The sequence below is a fragment of the Balaenoptera musculus genome, chromosome 4, assembly GCF_009873245.2.
Source record: "Balaenoptera musculus isolate JJ_BM4_2016_0621 chromosome 4, mBalMus1.pri.v3, whole genome shotgun sequence".
NCBI lineage: Eukaryota > Metazoa > Chordata > Mammalia > Artiodactyla > Balaenopteridae > Balaenoptera > Balaenoptera musculus.
The window spans coordinates 102,460,354-102,477,403 of record NC_045788.1 but is presented as its reverse complement, the minus strand read 5'-3'; the positions used below and the strand labels follow the sequence as shown (position 1 = coordinate 102,477,403).

Here is a 17,050-nt window from a genome sequence, read left to right as displayed (position 1 = left end):
TGGATTTTGAAGATTTAATATGCAGAAGGGAAAAAGGTAAATTATCAGTCTTTTTTTCAGTTTGATTACATGTTGAAATGATAACTTTTGCATATACTGGATTAAATAAAATATAATATGTACTTTATTTTCACCTTTTATTTTCATTTTTTAAAAGGCAGTTACTAGAAAATTTAAACTGGAAAATTTAAACTTATGTGTGTGGCTTGCATTGTATTTTTATTGGACCTCACTGATCTAGATCATGGCATAATATGAAGGACATGGGTAAAATCTCTCAGTGTTGGATAGAGCTAACTGTCAAAGGACTTAAAAACAAATTGGGTTACACCTATCTTTTAAGTACCTTTGTTCAATGCCTGGTTCATAGTAGTGGCTGAATAATATTTGCATAGTATTTTATGTAGTTTGATTACTCCTTAGCAAATCCTTAAGTAAATATTAAGGAAGTAGTCCATTTACTGGAATAAATGAGAGGTGAGCAAGCTGATTTTAAAAATATATCAAATTTTGTGCGCTTAGGTATATTGTTCTATATTTTTTAAGTTTTAGGCTGTGCTGTTCCTTATTGAGATTCCTCTTCATGTTTTTATACATATATATGTATATATATTTTTTGGCTGTATTGGGTCTTCGTTGCGCGCGGGCTTTCTCTAGTTGCGGCGAGCAGGGGCTACTCTTCGTTGCAGTGCGTGGGCTTCTCATTGCTGTGGCTTCTCGTTGCGGAGCACACGCTCTAGGCACGCGGGCTGCGGTAGTTGCAGCACGTGGGCCCGGTAGTTGCAGCACGCGGGCCCGGTAGTTGCAGCACGTGGGCCCTAGGGCACGTGGGCTTCATTAGTTGTGGCTCACGGGCTCTAGAGCACAGGCTCAGTAGTTGTGGTGCATGGGCTTAGTTGCTCCGTGACATGTGGGATCTTCCCTGACCAGGGATTGAACCCGTGTCCCCTTCATTGGCAGGTGGATTCTTAACCACTGCGCCAGCAGGGAAGTCCCCCACGTTTATATTTTATGAAGATATGTTTGTAAGTGTGAGAAGTGAGTGTGTGTAAGAGAGAAGATCATTATTAATACACTATGTTCTGAGATTACTTTGCTGACTTAACTACTGTATACTGCACCCTTTGGATTTACCCACCTGTTCTCACTTAGATTCTCTCCCAACGAGCATATTATTCTAGAGGCTGGGATCAGGGATTAGATGACATATTCAGAACATGTGATAGGGACAAGGCAGGAGTCAGAGGTCAAGAGTTAAAAGTACCAGTCTAGGTCAGGAGTCAGACCAGGATGCTAGGGAATTCAGGAACACTGTATCTGCTATTGTTAACCACCAGACAGAACCTAACGTAGGCTCTGCAGCTATGTAAAATTAACCTTGAATAGACTAAAAGCTATACTCACAGATAAGTAAGTGGCTTGCTCCTGTAGAAGCAGTGCAGTATAGTGGGTTTTTTTTTTTTTGACTTTTTATTTTGAGATCATAATACAGTGATCAAAGCTAAGGGATTAACTTTGGTACTGTACTCTTAACTAAATTATAGATTTTATTCTGAGTTCACTCGTTTTAACATCTAATGCTTTTTTCCCCCTGTCCAGGATCTAATCAAGGATTCCACATTGCTTTGTTGTGTCTCTGTTCTCCCTCAATCTATAATAGTCTGCAGTTTTTCCTTGTCTTTCATAACCTTGAGACTTTGAAGAGTACCTGTCAATTGTTTTGTAGACTACCCCTTACAAAGATGTTGCTGCATAAATGGGTAAAGGAAATACCATGGAGGTGAAATGTCCTTTTCAGTACATCATATCAAGGGGTACATGATTTTGATATGTCTTATTACTGCTTCTGTTAACCTTGGTCACTTGGTTATTGTGGTGTCTGCCAGATTTCTCAATATAGTGTTTTGAGTCAAACAGATTTGCATCTGAATCTTAGGAGTTTTGGCACTTTCCCCCCAGTCAAGTGTGGATAATTTTTGTTTTACAACATTTTGAGAAAGAAAATGCAAGTACTTGATGGTTTGCACATAGTAGTTACTCAGTAAATAATACCTCTGATCTTAGGAGATAAGTGCTGATTAGTAGGTTACCTTCCTCAATTTATTTTATACTTATCAGTATAGATAACCTTCCTTTCCTCTCTTTCTGTTAGTGGAAGAAGGGTTCCTTTTTCTTTCCAAGTCTAATTCTTACACCTGTGCGCTTAATTCCATTTCTTCCCATTTCCTGGGAACTTTAGGGGTTCAGCATTCAGTCAGAGATCACAGAAAGAACTTCTGGGATACAAGAATAAACCTACACTTTTATCCAGAAATTTATTGTCCAATTTTATCATCAAAAATACAAAATCTCTTTCTCTTCTGTCTTCAGAGCTTTGCTTCTGTTCTTCCTTTAGTACGTAAACATGCTCAAGCCTCTCTCATCTAAAAAATAAACCAAATGAAATGTTTCTTAATGCTACTGTAACAAATTGCTATCAACTTAGTGACTTAAACAAGTGTATCATCCTACAGTTCTGAGATCAGAAGTCTAAAATGGGTCAGCAGGATTGCTTGCATACTTTCTGGAGGGTCTAGGGGAGAATCTGTTTTTATTTTGCCTTTTCCAGCAAAGAAAGAGGCTGCCTGCATTCTTTGCTTGTGACCCCCTTCCTCCATCTTCAAAGCCAACTTTATAACATCTTATCATAACGTCTTCTCTCTTCTGTGTTCTCCTGCTTCCTTTTTATAAGGAAGGACTCTTGTAATTACATCGGGCCTACCTGGATATTCCAAGGTAAGCTCCCCATCCAAGATCCTTTAGCTTAATCACATCTACAAAGTTCCTTTTGCCATGTAAGAAAACATAGTCACAGGTTTTGGGAATTAGGATGTGGACATCTTTGGGAGGTTCTTATTCTGTGTCTACCATCCTAAACAACCCTGTCCCTGCAGCCACTACCCTTCCTCCTTCCCTTTACTCCACACTTAACAATTGGCAATGTAAGAGTGGTACCTTCTCAGCTTCCTCCCCTCTCAAGCATTCCTTAACTTCCTGCAGTAGAAGGCTTTCACCCAGACCCTTCAGTTTTTCTTGCTACACCAGATGCTGCCTGGTTATTAAATCCAATGGATGCTTTTCAATCTTTTGGCATCAATTGACACTTAAGATCACTCTCCTCTTGGAATTCTCTTATTTCTTTTTCCTGAATTTAAAATTTTTTCACCTTTCCGCCTATTTCCTTTTCTATCTCTTTTTGCCAGTTAGCCTTTCCTCATCCGACTCCCAAGTTTGCTTCAGGTTCTGCCTTCAACTGTCTTTTCTTCTTCTACATATTCTCCCTTTATGGTCAGTCGCACCATATAGAGAGACTTAAGCTACCACCTCAACATTGACTCTCAAGTCCATATTTCCAGCACAGAGACTCATCCACCACTTAAGACTTACATATCCAGTTACCACAGAATCTTCAATCCCAGCACATCCAAAACTGAATTTACGTCTTCTCTCATGCCGAATTGCTTCTGCCTTCCTTTTACCCACATCAGAAGCCAAGAGTAATCCTGCACACCTCTTTGTGCTTTGTTATCTCAAATCATCAAATCCTTTGGTTTATACCTACTTAATACAATTTTTGTGTCTTGCACTCTTTCAGCCTTTTCATACGCACTGCTCCGTTTCCATTATTAAGGTTTCCATTATTTCTCTCCCAGATCTCTTTGGCAGACTTTCCACTGTTCCCCTCTGATTAATGCTCCATACTGTCAATGATCTTTTTAGTATGCAGCTGATTTTAAACCTTACGTCTTTCCTAATTGCCTTCAGGATAACATCCAAACTTATTACTTACAGAATATTTGCAATTTGACCTGAGCCTGGCTATATGGACTCATCATAAGCCATTCTTTTTCTTCCTGTCATTCCAGATTTGGGGTATTTAAGTTCTCTAGTCCCTCCATTCCTCCCTGAATGCCCTTCTCTTTTTTGACTGTTCCTAATCATACTTAAATCTCACTTGGGAGATTCTCTCCTTCAGGAAACTCTTTGAATTCCAGCTAGATTCTTTACCTTGCATTGTGTTTGCTTATGAGCCCCTTGTATTGGTCTCTACTTACCATGTATTGTAATGTTTATTCAGTTTGCCTAGTCATACAGGATGTCTTGTGGACAGGAGCTGCTGTTATTTAAAAACGTTTAATAAAATAGATAACTAATAAGAGCATGCTGTATTAAAAAAATAAAATTAAAAAAATAAAAACATTTAAAAGTAATGTATATTTATTGTTATTTAAAGGTAATGCATGTTTATTGTAGAACATTGAAAGCACGGTTAAGCAGAAAGGGGCAAATTTAAGTTAACTCACAATCTCACCCACCAGAGATTACCATTTTTTGTATTTTGGTGTAGAATCTCATACATACATGTAAATTTTTTTAAACAGTAATGAGATAATAAAGTGATATTTCATAGCTTTTTATTTATTTTTGCCTTAATGTATAATTAACATCATTTTACATCATTACATATTTTTGTTCAACATCTTTTTAATAGCAGCAGAGTAATGTGTTGAATAGATTCACCAAAGTGTTTTTAATTATTCCTGTTATTAAATATTTAGAATGTTTAAATTTTTTTTACTGTTATCAACAATGCCTTGGTGAGCATCCTTATATAAATGTCTTTGGAAATGGAATTCTAGATCAAATGATATGAAAAAGTTTAAGGTGTGTGATATATATTGCCAAATTGCTCTTCAGAAAGTCTTGTTTTTTTAAACCAATTTCTACTCCTACCAGCAGGGTAAGAGAGTACTTTTTTCCTCAAAAAATAGGAGCCATCACTTTTTCATTTTTTCCAGGTTATGGGGGAAATGTTATCTGTTTTTAGTTTCTGTTTTCTTGATTACTGATAAGGTTAAAAGTTTTTTCCCTTAGACATTTGTATTTCTTCTTCTGAGAATTTCCCAGTGATTCCCCTTGCTGTTTTTCTATTGGCACAGGTCCATTTTCTTACTGATTTTTCTAAAAGAGTTTTTAAGTGTTTATATACTAGTAACCTTTTCACTCTAGTATATGTTGCAGATATTTTTCTTTCTTTTGTTATGTTTTTAATTTTTTTGATGGTTTTTGAAGCATAAACATTATTGTTTTAATTCAAATGTATCATTCCTTCAGTGTAATATTTAGGAAGTTCATCACCACTCCAAGATTATATGCACCTATACTTTTTTTTTCTAGTACTTTTATGTTTAATTTTTAACATTTGAATCTCTGTTGAAATTTATTTTGTGTATAGGGAGCAGCCTTCATCCAGGGCACAGAACACAAGGTCTGTCAAGTCATGGTTCTCAGTAAATATCTGGACCCTGTCAGCAGGTCCTCACCCTTACATATTATCATTTACATACTCAGAACTCTGATTATTTATACCAAGTAGCATCTAGTTGATGAAATGGTAATATAACATATGATAGAATATATGAGTTTAAAGATGATTTCCAAGATTCTAGCAAGGGTTGGAAGCAGAATTTTGGAAAGGATGTAATTTTACCAGGGTCTTGAAGAAATTTGTGCTTCCTGTGCTTTCCATGAGCATGATTTCAGGAATAGCCCACCTAGAGAGGCAGAAAATTAACATCAAGTTAAAGGAAGTAATTTTGGCAGCAAGAATTATGTAGTATAATTTAAAATAGTAAAAACATATTTTTACCAGTATTTAAAGAACAAGAAAAGTATAGTAAGTACTCATGTGCTTACTACCTAGGTTTTACAAATATTAATCTTTGGTCATCACATTTCAGTTTTTTTCTGAAGAAATGGATAAATCCTTGAAGCTCCCTGCAACTTATTTGTCTCATACCATCCCTTCCCTGAGGTAACCACTAGCTAAAACTAGTTTCTTACCCATCTGTGTTTTTCCTTGTCACAATTCAGCCTACTTGAAGCTTTAATTCAAGTTTATTAGTAGATTGTTATTCACTGTGGCCAAGTCTAAAAGAAGAGACTCACATGTCACAGTAAGCAATGTGGATTGGTGCTTTCTGTGTATCAGTATGGTATCTGGTAAAACATGCCATGATGTGGTATGTTATCTCTGCTAGGAATTTTTTCAGTGGGGAAACAGCACCCTATTAGCCATCTTTCTTGGTCTAAGTAAATATAACTGTAAATCCTAGACTATTTATAGAAATTGCTGGTTCTTAATTTCTTAATTAAGCTGTACATACAGATTAGCAAGGATTATCTGATGTGCCATGGGCAGAACTGGAATATCTTACACTTCTTTTTATCCCCCTACAGCTTCTTGTTTATTCATAGTAAGAATCTCAGAATTTTAGGAAAGGGATCTAGAGATATTTTGATTCTACCCCTTTATATTTTATTTTATTTTTATTTTTTATTTTTCAATTTAAAAAATAGTCTTTATTTTTAGATCAATTTTAGGTTTACAGAAAAACTCAGCAGAAAGTACAGAAAGCTCCCATATACCCTCCCTCCTCCTAGTTTCCACTATTATTAACATCTTTCATTAGTGGGGTACATTTGTTACAATTGATGAATATAGTGATATATCATTAGCTAAAGTCCATAGTTTACATTATCCCTTTATATTTTAGAAAGGAACAAACTGATACTAAGAATTTCACTTGATCAGGACTTCAAAGCTAGCATATAACCCCAAGTTTTGCCCTCTTTTTAGTACTTCATAAATTTAGAGAGTTATTTTGATGCAGTATTATCCTGGACTCTACAATCTGAATTAAAATGTCAGAAAATAGTGCAAGGATTAACCAAGATGGCGGAGTAGGAGGACGTGCTCTCACTCCCTCTTGCGAGAGCACCAGAATCATGACTGGCTGCTGGACAATCATCGACAGGAAGACACTGGACTTCACCAAGGAGGATACCCCACGTCCAAGGACAGAGGAGAAGCCACAGTGAGACGGTAGGAGGGGCGCAATCAGAGTAAAATCAAATCCCATAACTGCTGGGTGGGTGACTCACAGACTGGCGAACTCTTATACCACAGAAGTCCACCCACTAGAGTGAAGGTTCTGAGCCCCACGTCAGGCTTCCCAACCTGGGGGTCCGGCAACGGGAAGAGGAATTCATAGAGAATCAGACTTTGAAGCCCAGTGGGAATTGATTGCAGGACTTCAACAGGACTGAGGGAAACAGAGACCCCACTCTTGGAGGGCGCACACGGAATAGTGTGCGCATTGGGACCCGGGGGAAGGAGCAGTGACCCTGGGGGAGACTGAACCAGACCTACCTGCTAGTGTTGGAGGGTCTCCTGCAGAGGCTGGGGCTGGCTCTGTTTCACTGTGGGGACAAGGACACTGGCAGCAGAGGTTCTGGGAAGTACTCCTTGGCGTGAGCCCTCCCAGAGTCTGCCATTAGCCCCACCAAAGAGCCCAGGTAAGCTCCAGTGTTGGGTTGCCTCAGGCAAAACAACCAACAGGGAGGGAACCCAGCCCCACCCATCAACAGTCAAGTGGATTAAAGATTTACAGAGCTCTGACCGCCACAGCAACAGTCAGCTCTACCCACCACCAGAGCCTCCCATCAGGCCTCTTAGATAGCCTCAACCACCAGAGGGCAGACAGCAGAAGCAAGAAAAACTACAATCCTGCAGCCTGTGGAACAAAAAGCACATTTACAGAAAGATAGACAAGATGAAAAGGCAGAGAGCTATATACCAGATGAAGGAACAAGAAAGAACCCCAGAAAAACAACTAAATGAAGTGGAGATAGGCAACCTTCCAGAAAAAGAATTCAGAGTAATGATAGTGAAGATGATCCAGGACCTCGGAATAAGAATGGAGGCAAAGATTGAGAAGATGCAAGAAATGATTAACAAAGACCTAGACGAATTAAAGAACAAACAAACAGAGATGACCAATACAATAACTGAAATGAAAACTACACTAGAAGGAATCAGTAGCAGAATAACTGAGGCAGAAGAACGGATAAGTGACCTGGAAGACAGAATGGTGGAATTCACTGCTGCAGAACAGACTAAAGAAACAAGAATGAAAAGAAATGAAGACAGCCTAAGAGACCTCTGGGACAACATTAAACGCAACAACATTCGCATTATATGGGTCCCAGAAGGAGGAGAGACAGAGAGGACCAGAGAAAATATTTGAAGAGATTATAGTCGAAAACTTCCCTAACATGGGAAAGGAAATAGCCACCCAAGTCCAGGAAGCGCAGAGAGTCCCATACAGGATAAACCCAAGGAGAAACACGCCGAGACACATAGTAATCAAAGTGGCAAAAGTTAAAGACAAAAGAAAAATTATTGAAAGCAGCAACGGAAAAACGACAAATAGCATACACAGGAACTCCCATAAGGTTAACAGCTGATTTCTCAGCAGAAACTCTACAAGCCAGAAGGGAGTGGCATGATATACTTAAAGTGATGAAAGGGAAGAACCTACAACCAAGATTACTCTACCCGGCAAGGATCTCATTTAGATTTGATGGAGAAATCAAAAGCTTTACAGACAAGCAAAAGCTAAGAGAATTCAGCACCACCAAACCAGCTCTACAACAAATGCTAAAGGAACTTCTCTAAGTGGGAAACACAAGAGAAGAAAAGGACCTACAAAAACAAATGCAAAACAATTCAGAAAATGGTCATAGGAACATACATATCGATAATTACCGTAAACATGAATGGATTAAATGCTCCAACCGAAAGACACAGGCTTGCTGAATGGAAACAAAAACAAGATCCATATATATGCTGTTTACAAGAGACCCACTTTAGACCTAGGGACACACACAGACTGAAAGTGAGGGGATGGAAGAAGATATTCCATGCAAATGGAAATCAAAAGAAAGCTGGAGTAGCTATACTCATATCAGATAAAATAGACTTTAAAATAAAGAATGTTACAAGAGACAAGGAAGGACACTACATAATGATCAAGGGATCAATCCAAGAAGAAGATATAACAATTATAAATATATATGCACCCAACATAGGAGCACCTCCATACATAAGGCAACTGCTAACAGCTATAAAAGAGGAAATTGACAGTAACACAATCATAGTGGGGGACTTTAACACCTCACTTACACCAATGGACAGATCATCCAAAATGAAAATAAATAAGGAAACAGAAGCTTTAAATGACACAATAGACCAGATAGATTTAATTGATATTTATAGGACATTCCATCCAAAAACAGCAGATTACACATTCTTCTCAAGTGCGCACGGAACATTCTCCAGGATAGATCACATCTTGGGTCACAAATCAAGCCTTAGTAAATTTAAGAAAATTGAAATCATATCAAGCATCTTTTCTGACCACAATGCTGTGAGATTAGAAATGAATTACATTATACATGGATGACCACAACACAAGCAACAATGATTGCAATTACCAAACACGAAACACACTCATAGTATGTCATAATATTGACATTCAGTCCGGTAATCCTCCACTGTAACAGCTCCTTTATTTTGCAGTGAAAATTGATTTGTATATTCTTTGCCTCTGAGTCCTTGTGGGATTTTTTTTTTTTTTAATTCAAACAGAAAGTCACAAAAATTATACTCATCCATGTACAATGCTTGGTGTCAGTCTATTTATCTCTTGTAAAATATCTCTTATAAAAATAAAATACAGTGTGTGTGTGTGAAAAAAAAAAAGAAATGAATTACAGGGAAAAAAACGTAAAAAACACAAACACGTGGAGACTAAAGAATACGTTACTAAATAACCAAGAGATCACTGAAGAAATCAAAGAGGAAATCAAAAAATAGCTAGAGACAAATGACAATGAAAACACGACGACCCAGAACCTATGGGATGCAGCAAAAGCAGTTCTAAGAGGGAAGTTTATAGCTATACAAGCCTACCTAAAGAAACAAGAAAAATCTCAAGTAAACAATCTAACTTTACACCTAAAGAAACTAGAGAAAGAAGAACAAACAAAACCCAAAGTTAGCAGAAGGAAAGAAATCATAAAGATCAGAGCAGAAATAAATGAAATAGAAACAAAGAAAACAATAGCAAAGATCAATAAAACTAAAAGCTGGTTCTTTGAGAAGATAAACAAAATTGATAAGCCATTAGCCAGATTCATCAAGAAAAAGAGGGAGAGGACTCAAATCAATAAAATCAGAAATGATAAAGGAGAAGTTACAACAGACACTGCAGAAATACAAAGCATCCTAAGAGACTACTACAAGCAACTTTATGCCAATAAAATGGACAACCTGGAAGAAATGGAAAAATTCTTAGAGAGGTATAACCTTCCAACACTGAACCAGGAAGAAACAGAAAATATGAACAGACCAATCACAAGTAATGAAATTGAAACTGTGATTAAAAATCCTCCAACAAACAAAAGTCCAGGACCAGATGGCTTCACAGGTGAATTCTATCAAACATTTAGAGAAGAGCTAACACCCATCCTTCTCAAACTCTTCCAAAAAATTGCAGAGGAAGGAACACTCCCAAACTCATTCTATGAGGCCACCATCACCCTGATACCAAAACCAGACAAAGACACTACCAAAAAAGAAAATTACAGACCAATATCACTGATGAATATAGATGCAAAAATCCTCAACAAAATACTAGCAAACAGAATCCAACAACACATGAAAAGGATCATACACCACGATCAAGTGGGATTTATCCCAGGGATGCAAGGATTCTTCAATATACGCAAATCAATCAATGTGATACACCATATTAACAAATTGAAGAATAAAAACCATATGATCATCTCAATAGATGCAGAAAAAGCTTTTGACAAAACTCAACACCCATTTATGATAAAAACTCTCCAGAAAGTGGGCATAGAGGGAACCTACCTCAACATAATAAAGGCCATATATGACAAACCGACAGCAAACATCATTCTCAACGGTGAAAAACTGAAAGCATTTCCTCTAAGATCAGGAACGAGACAAGGATGTCCACTCTCACCACTATTATTCAACATAGTTCTGGAAGTCCTAGCCACAGCAATCAGAGAAGAAAAAGAAATAAAAGGAATACAAATTGGAAAAGAAGAAGTGAAACTGTCACTGTTTGCAGATGACATGATACTATACATAGAGAATCCTAAAGATGCCGCCAGAAAACTGCTAGAGCTAATTAATGAATATGGTGAAGTTGCAGGATACAAAATTAATGCACAGAAATCTCTTGCATTCCTATACACTAATGATGAAAAATCTGAAAGAGAAATTATGGAAACACTCCCATTTACCATTGCAACAAAAAGAATAAAATACCTAGGAATAAACCTACCTAGGGAGACAAAAGACCTGTATGCAGAAAACTATAAGACACTGATGAAAGAAATTAAAGATGATACCAACAGATGGAGAGATATACCATGTTCTTGGATTGGAAGAATCAATATTGTGAAAATGACTATACTACCCAAAGCAATCTACAGATTCAATGCAATCCCTATCAAATTACCAATGGCATTCTTTACGGAGCTAGAACAAATCATCTTAAAATTTGTATGGAGACACAAAAGACCCTGAAGAGCCAAAGCAGTCTTGAGGGAAAAAAAAGGAGCTGGAGGAATCAGACTCCCTGACTTCAGACTATACTACAAAGCTACAGTAATCAAGACAATATGGTACTGGCACAAAAACAGAAACATAGATCAATGGAACAAGATAGAAAGCCCAGAGATAAACCCACGCACCTATGGTCAACTAATCTATGACAAAGGAGGCAAAGATATACAATGGAGAAAAGACAGTCTCTTCAATAAGTGGTGCTGGGAAAACTGGACAGCTACATGTAAAAGAATGAAATTAGAATACTCCCTAACACCATACACAAAAATAAACTCAAAATGGATTAGAGACCTAAATGTAAGACTGGACACTATAAAACTCTTAGAGGAAAACATAGGAAGAACACTCTTTGACATAAATCACAGCAAGATCTTTTTTGATCCACCTTCTAGAGTAATGGAAATAAAAACAAAAGTAAACAAATGGGACCTAATGAAACTTCAAAGCTTTTGCACAGCAAAGGAAACCATAAACAAGACGAAAAGACAGCCCTCAGAATGGGAGAAAATATTTGCAAACGAATCAACGGACAAAGGATTAATCTCCAAAATATATAAACAGCTCATTCAGCTCAATATTAAGGAAACAAACACCCCAATCCAAACATGGGCAGAAGACCTAAATAGACATTTCTCCAAAGAAGACATACAAAAAAAAAAAAAAGAAGACATACAGACGGCCACGAAGCACATGAAAAGATGCTCAACATCACTAATTATTAGAGAAATGGAAATCAGAACTTCAATGAGGTATCACCTCACACCAGTTAGAATGGGCATCATCAGAAAATCTACAAACAACAAATGCTGGAGAGGGTGTGGAGAAAAGGGAACCCTCTTGCACTGTTGGTGGGAATGTAAATTGATACAACCACTATGGAGAACAATATGGAGGTTCCTTAAAAAACTAAAAATAGAATTACCATATGACCCAGCAATCCCACTACTGGGCATATACCCAGAGAAAACCGTAATTCAAAAAGACACATGCACCCGAATGTTCATTGCGGCACTATTTACAATAGCCAGGTCATGGACCAACCTAAATGCCCTTCAACAGACGAATGGATAAAGAAGATGTGGTACATATATACAATGGAATATTACTCAGCCATAAAAAGGAACGAAATTGAGTCATTTGTTGAGACGTGGATGGATCTAGAGACTGTCATACAGAGTGAAGTAAGTCAGAAAGAGAAAAACAAATACCGTATATTAACGCATGTATGTGGAACCTAGAAAAATGGTACAGATGAGCCGGTTTGCAGGGCAGAAGTTGAGACACAGATGTAGAGAACAGACATATGGACACCAAGGGGGGAAAACTGCGGTGGGTTGGGGATAGTGGTGTGCTGAATTGGGCGATTGGGATTGACATATATCCACTGATGTGTATAAAACTGATGACTAATAAGAACCTGCAGTATGAAAAAACAAACAAACAAAACAACTAATACTAAACTTTCATTGGGTTATTTGTATGGAAATATGTTAATATAAATGTTTCAGACATTACTTGAAATTTCTAAAAATCTTACATGTTCTGGTATAATGTTATAAGTCATAATCCTAGTTATTATTTTAAAATGTATATCTCAGAAATAACTAATTTTCTTGTCAACTGCATTATTATGAACTTTCATCAAATCTTTAACCGTGGTCATTTTTAAGTCTTTTGTCATTTACAGACAGTTCTGGGTGTACTCTGATGCTTTTGCAAATATGTTCCTATAAAAGGGTTTCATCTTCAAGAAATTCATGGAAAAGACTCTGACAAGTACAGGTTTCTGGTAACTGACTGTACTGCTGAACTGAATGAATAAGCATTTTTAGAACTCTAATGAAAAACTGATGAATTCATTAAAGTGCTAACAAAAAATCAAGATGAAAAAAAAAGATTAATTACATGGGACTGAGTGAACTGATGAGGATGAGTATAATTTTTGTGACTTTCTGTTTGAATTAAAAAAAAAAAAATCCCACAAGGACTCAGAGGCAAAGAATATACAAATCAATTTTCACTGCAAAGTAAAGGAGCTGTTACAGTGGAGGATTACTGGACTGAATGTCAATATTATGACATAGTATGAGTGTGTTTCGTGTTTGGTAATTGCAATCATTGTTGTTTTTGTTGTGGTCATCCATGTACAATGCTTGGTGTCAGTCTATTTATCTCTTGTAAAAATAAAATACAGTGTGTGTGTGTGAAAAAAAAATCTAAATTTACAAAATAAAAAAAAATAGAAAATAGTGCATTTGTATAATAGAATCACAACATAAATGTTTTTGGTAAAATTTTTTCATTGTATTAATTTTTTTTGTGGTAAGTTTTTTGTTTTCTCACACATATATCATAAAACAGTATTCCCAAGTCCCTTTTCATATGTATTTGTTATTTGTTAAATTGCTTCATGTAGTTTTAAATATTTTAAGTAGTAAATATTAATTTTGATGTGTTAAATTTTGCTTCATAGTGTTTCAGTGAAGTGTTTTATTTTAACTTGCATAACATTTTTGAAGTTAGAAATAGCTTTTATGTAATTATCTCATTTGAAGTATTGTCTTCCTTAGTTGACAGATGAGGAAGTTTAGAGTTGTAAATGTTCAAAAGATTGTAATAATATCTTTCAGAAAAGATTCAGAATTCAAATGTTTTCTGAGTCTAAGTTCAAAACGCTAATATTATGTGGCTTATATTTTAGACATATTAATTTCTATATCTGTTGTATAAAGAGGGACCCTGAGATAAAATATGTAAAACAGTCTTTGGCTCTCTTAATCCCTACTTTTTTTTTTTAACTCAGAATTACTTTAGTTTTAAAAATATTTCTCACTGTTAATTATTACCTTGAAACCATAAGCATGTAAATTTATTCAGAAAACTTCAGTCAGTTTGATGTAAGAAAATAGGTAATTTTAATTACATTCTCTAATATTGAACTGTTACTTTGATGTGAAGATTTATATAAATTAAATCCATTATAGTATGTTCTCAACTTAAAGTTATATATTTTAATTTTACTTAGTGTTTACTTAGTAAATGGGGGATCAGAAATTATGTTTGTATTGTTTCATTCAGTAAAGATGCATGATGTATGCTCAGCACATTTGATCCTGGGGCTGCAGAGTTAAGACAGGTTCTAGTTGAGAAGACTGTATGAAAAGTTGCATGAAAAAGTTAAGGTTTATTTGCTGTGTTAACATGCATGGTCAAGAAGGACTGGGGGAAACCCCAGCCTTAAAGTCTTGCTGGGGAGTGGCAGAAGAGGCTGCAGAGTTTGGATTTGATTCTGTTTAAGGATTTTAAACAGAAAAATGCCATTATTAGATTTTCATTAACATCATGGTTAGGTTTTATTAACAGCATGCAATTCATAACGTTAGTAATCTACCTATTACTAGGTAATCTACCTTCTCTTAGCTCTAGGAAGTAGGTTATGATTGTGATAGACTGAAATGTGGGGAAAAAATTCCAAAATATTTTGATGAAAATGAGCCAGACTACCTGGCTATCTGGTTTGTATCTGTGTGTGTGTGTGTGTGTGTATAAATGTGAGTAAATTTTAGGATAAACGAGATGGTTCAAGTTGCCCTTTAAAATAATAATAATTATTTTTACAAACCATTGTTTTTAAACTTCCCATGGAAACTGCTGTTAACTAATTTTTATTAGCACTGTAACCTTGGGTAACTTGTATCTGCTCTACTTGCAGGGAGAGCATGAAGATAAATGATAGGGTAAAATAGCTTTGAACTATCAAGACACGCCATATAAATTCAAAGCGTTGGTATTGCAGGGTTTGGGAAAAGCTGAGAGCATTTATTTCTGAGGTACTTAATTTGTGGCAATTACCAAAAGGATACTTTTATTTTACAAAACTTTGTAGTATTTGATATTGTTCATCTCTTAACCCTTCTGGAAACTGTTCCCATCGCTGCCATTTCTTTGGTGTCATTTCTTTCTGGCTACAATTTTAAGGGTTTCTTCAAAGGTTCTTGGGGTTCTGTGTCCCCTGTCCCCTGGCTCTTCTTCCTTCTGTGCTCTTTCATCTGTTCTTATGGTTTTAACTACCACGTATATGTCTCATAATCCCAGTCCAGGTCTCTCCTCCAGCGTCAGACTTCAGTGTGAGACAAGCACTACTGTCAACATGTGCAAAACTGAACCCATTAATCCTCCTCTATAATCTGGTCCCTGCCCATCTCGCTGGTCTCATTTGTAGACTCCCTGTCTTGAATTTTATTCTGTAATAAGAACAGCTATAGGTTGAGCACTTACTGTGTGCCACAAGCATTGTGCACCTTACTTGCATGTCTGATGTAATTTCACCACATCCCTATGGGATGGATATTTTTATTAGCCCATTTTACTGATGAAATTCTGAGAAGTTAAATAATGTGTCCCAGGTCATATAGCTTGGAAATGGCAGTTTTGGGATTTGAATACAGGCTGCTCTAACACCAAGTTTGTGGCTATATATCAGAGTACCAACAATCCCTATATGTTACTTGTTACTAGTAGAAACATACTGTACATCTTACAACAGAGTCCTTTCCGTGTCAGCCTTTCTAGTTTGGTATATAATTCAAGACTCAGGGATAACTGTAATAAGAGCTAAGTGATCACTTTCAACTTCTGGGAAGGCCACATTATTACCTATATTATGATACTGGTTCCTTAAGTAGAAGTATGTCGGGTTCCTTTTAGACTCAATACACAGTTGTATTGAGTTGTGATTGTGTATGAATGTTAACAAGCATGTTCTCCTTTTGCTTAAGGCTGCTTTCCTGAGATGTGCTCTTAATGCCTGGGTTTAACAACTCATCACCCTGCCAGTTCTTACCTCCTTGGTGTGGTGTCTTCTCAGGCAGTGTTCTTAGTCTGGAACCTCTTCGTCCTTCCTCCTGTTTTCACCTTCCCGTTGCTCGGCAAACTTCTACATTTTAAGAACTTAGCTGAGGCATCATCACCTTGTGTAAGAAGCTTCCCAGACCTTCTCCTGTATCTCTAGGCTGAATAAAGTCTTCTTGCTCAGTATTCCTTTAGCATCTTGTATATATCGATAAGCATTTTAAACTGTCATAGTGTCATAATGTACAAATATTTGTTTACATTTTAGTCATTCTCATTAGATGATGAGCACTCTGGGATAGAAATCATGTCTCAGGCATTTTTGTGTCCATAGTACTCAAATGCCTTATGTACTTTTATTGAATTACTGCCTGACCAAATGACTAAATGATTGCTTTTATTGCTAGTGTCAACTTTCTAGACACTATAAACCTAAGAACATTGTTTATTATTTTTTCAATTGAAGGACTATTTGATCAATAATCATAAGACTAAAAAACATAGTTTTTTATTTCTCTGTTGTTACATAGCATCACAGCCAAACTGTTCCCAGTGATAATTTATCTTATTTTAAAAAGCTATAATGACATGTACATTTTAAAATGTGTTAGATGGAATATATTCAGTGCTTAAAGAGTTCCATAGAATTTT

At 36.4% G+C, this 17,050-nt stretch overlaps 1 protein-coding gene across 3 annotated transcripts in view; it reads left to right on the top strand.

The window, feature by feature from the left end:
* The window catches only part of ARL13B (ADP ribosylation factor like GTPase 13B), an 81,603-nt gene that overhangs the window by 1,970 nt on the left and 62,583 nt on the right, over window positions 1–17,050 (top strand). Inside the window, exon 2 of one of the 3 annotated variants that reach the window (XM_036850859.1) lies at window positions 15,261–15,378. The exons of the other annotated variants lie outside the window; for them this stretch is intronic. The gene's annotated coding sequence lies outside the window, so the exon portion shown is untranslated. The remainder of the gene's footprint in view (window positions 1–15,260; window positions 15,379–17,050) is intronic. 3 annotated transcript variants of the gene reach the window in all.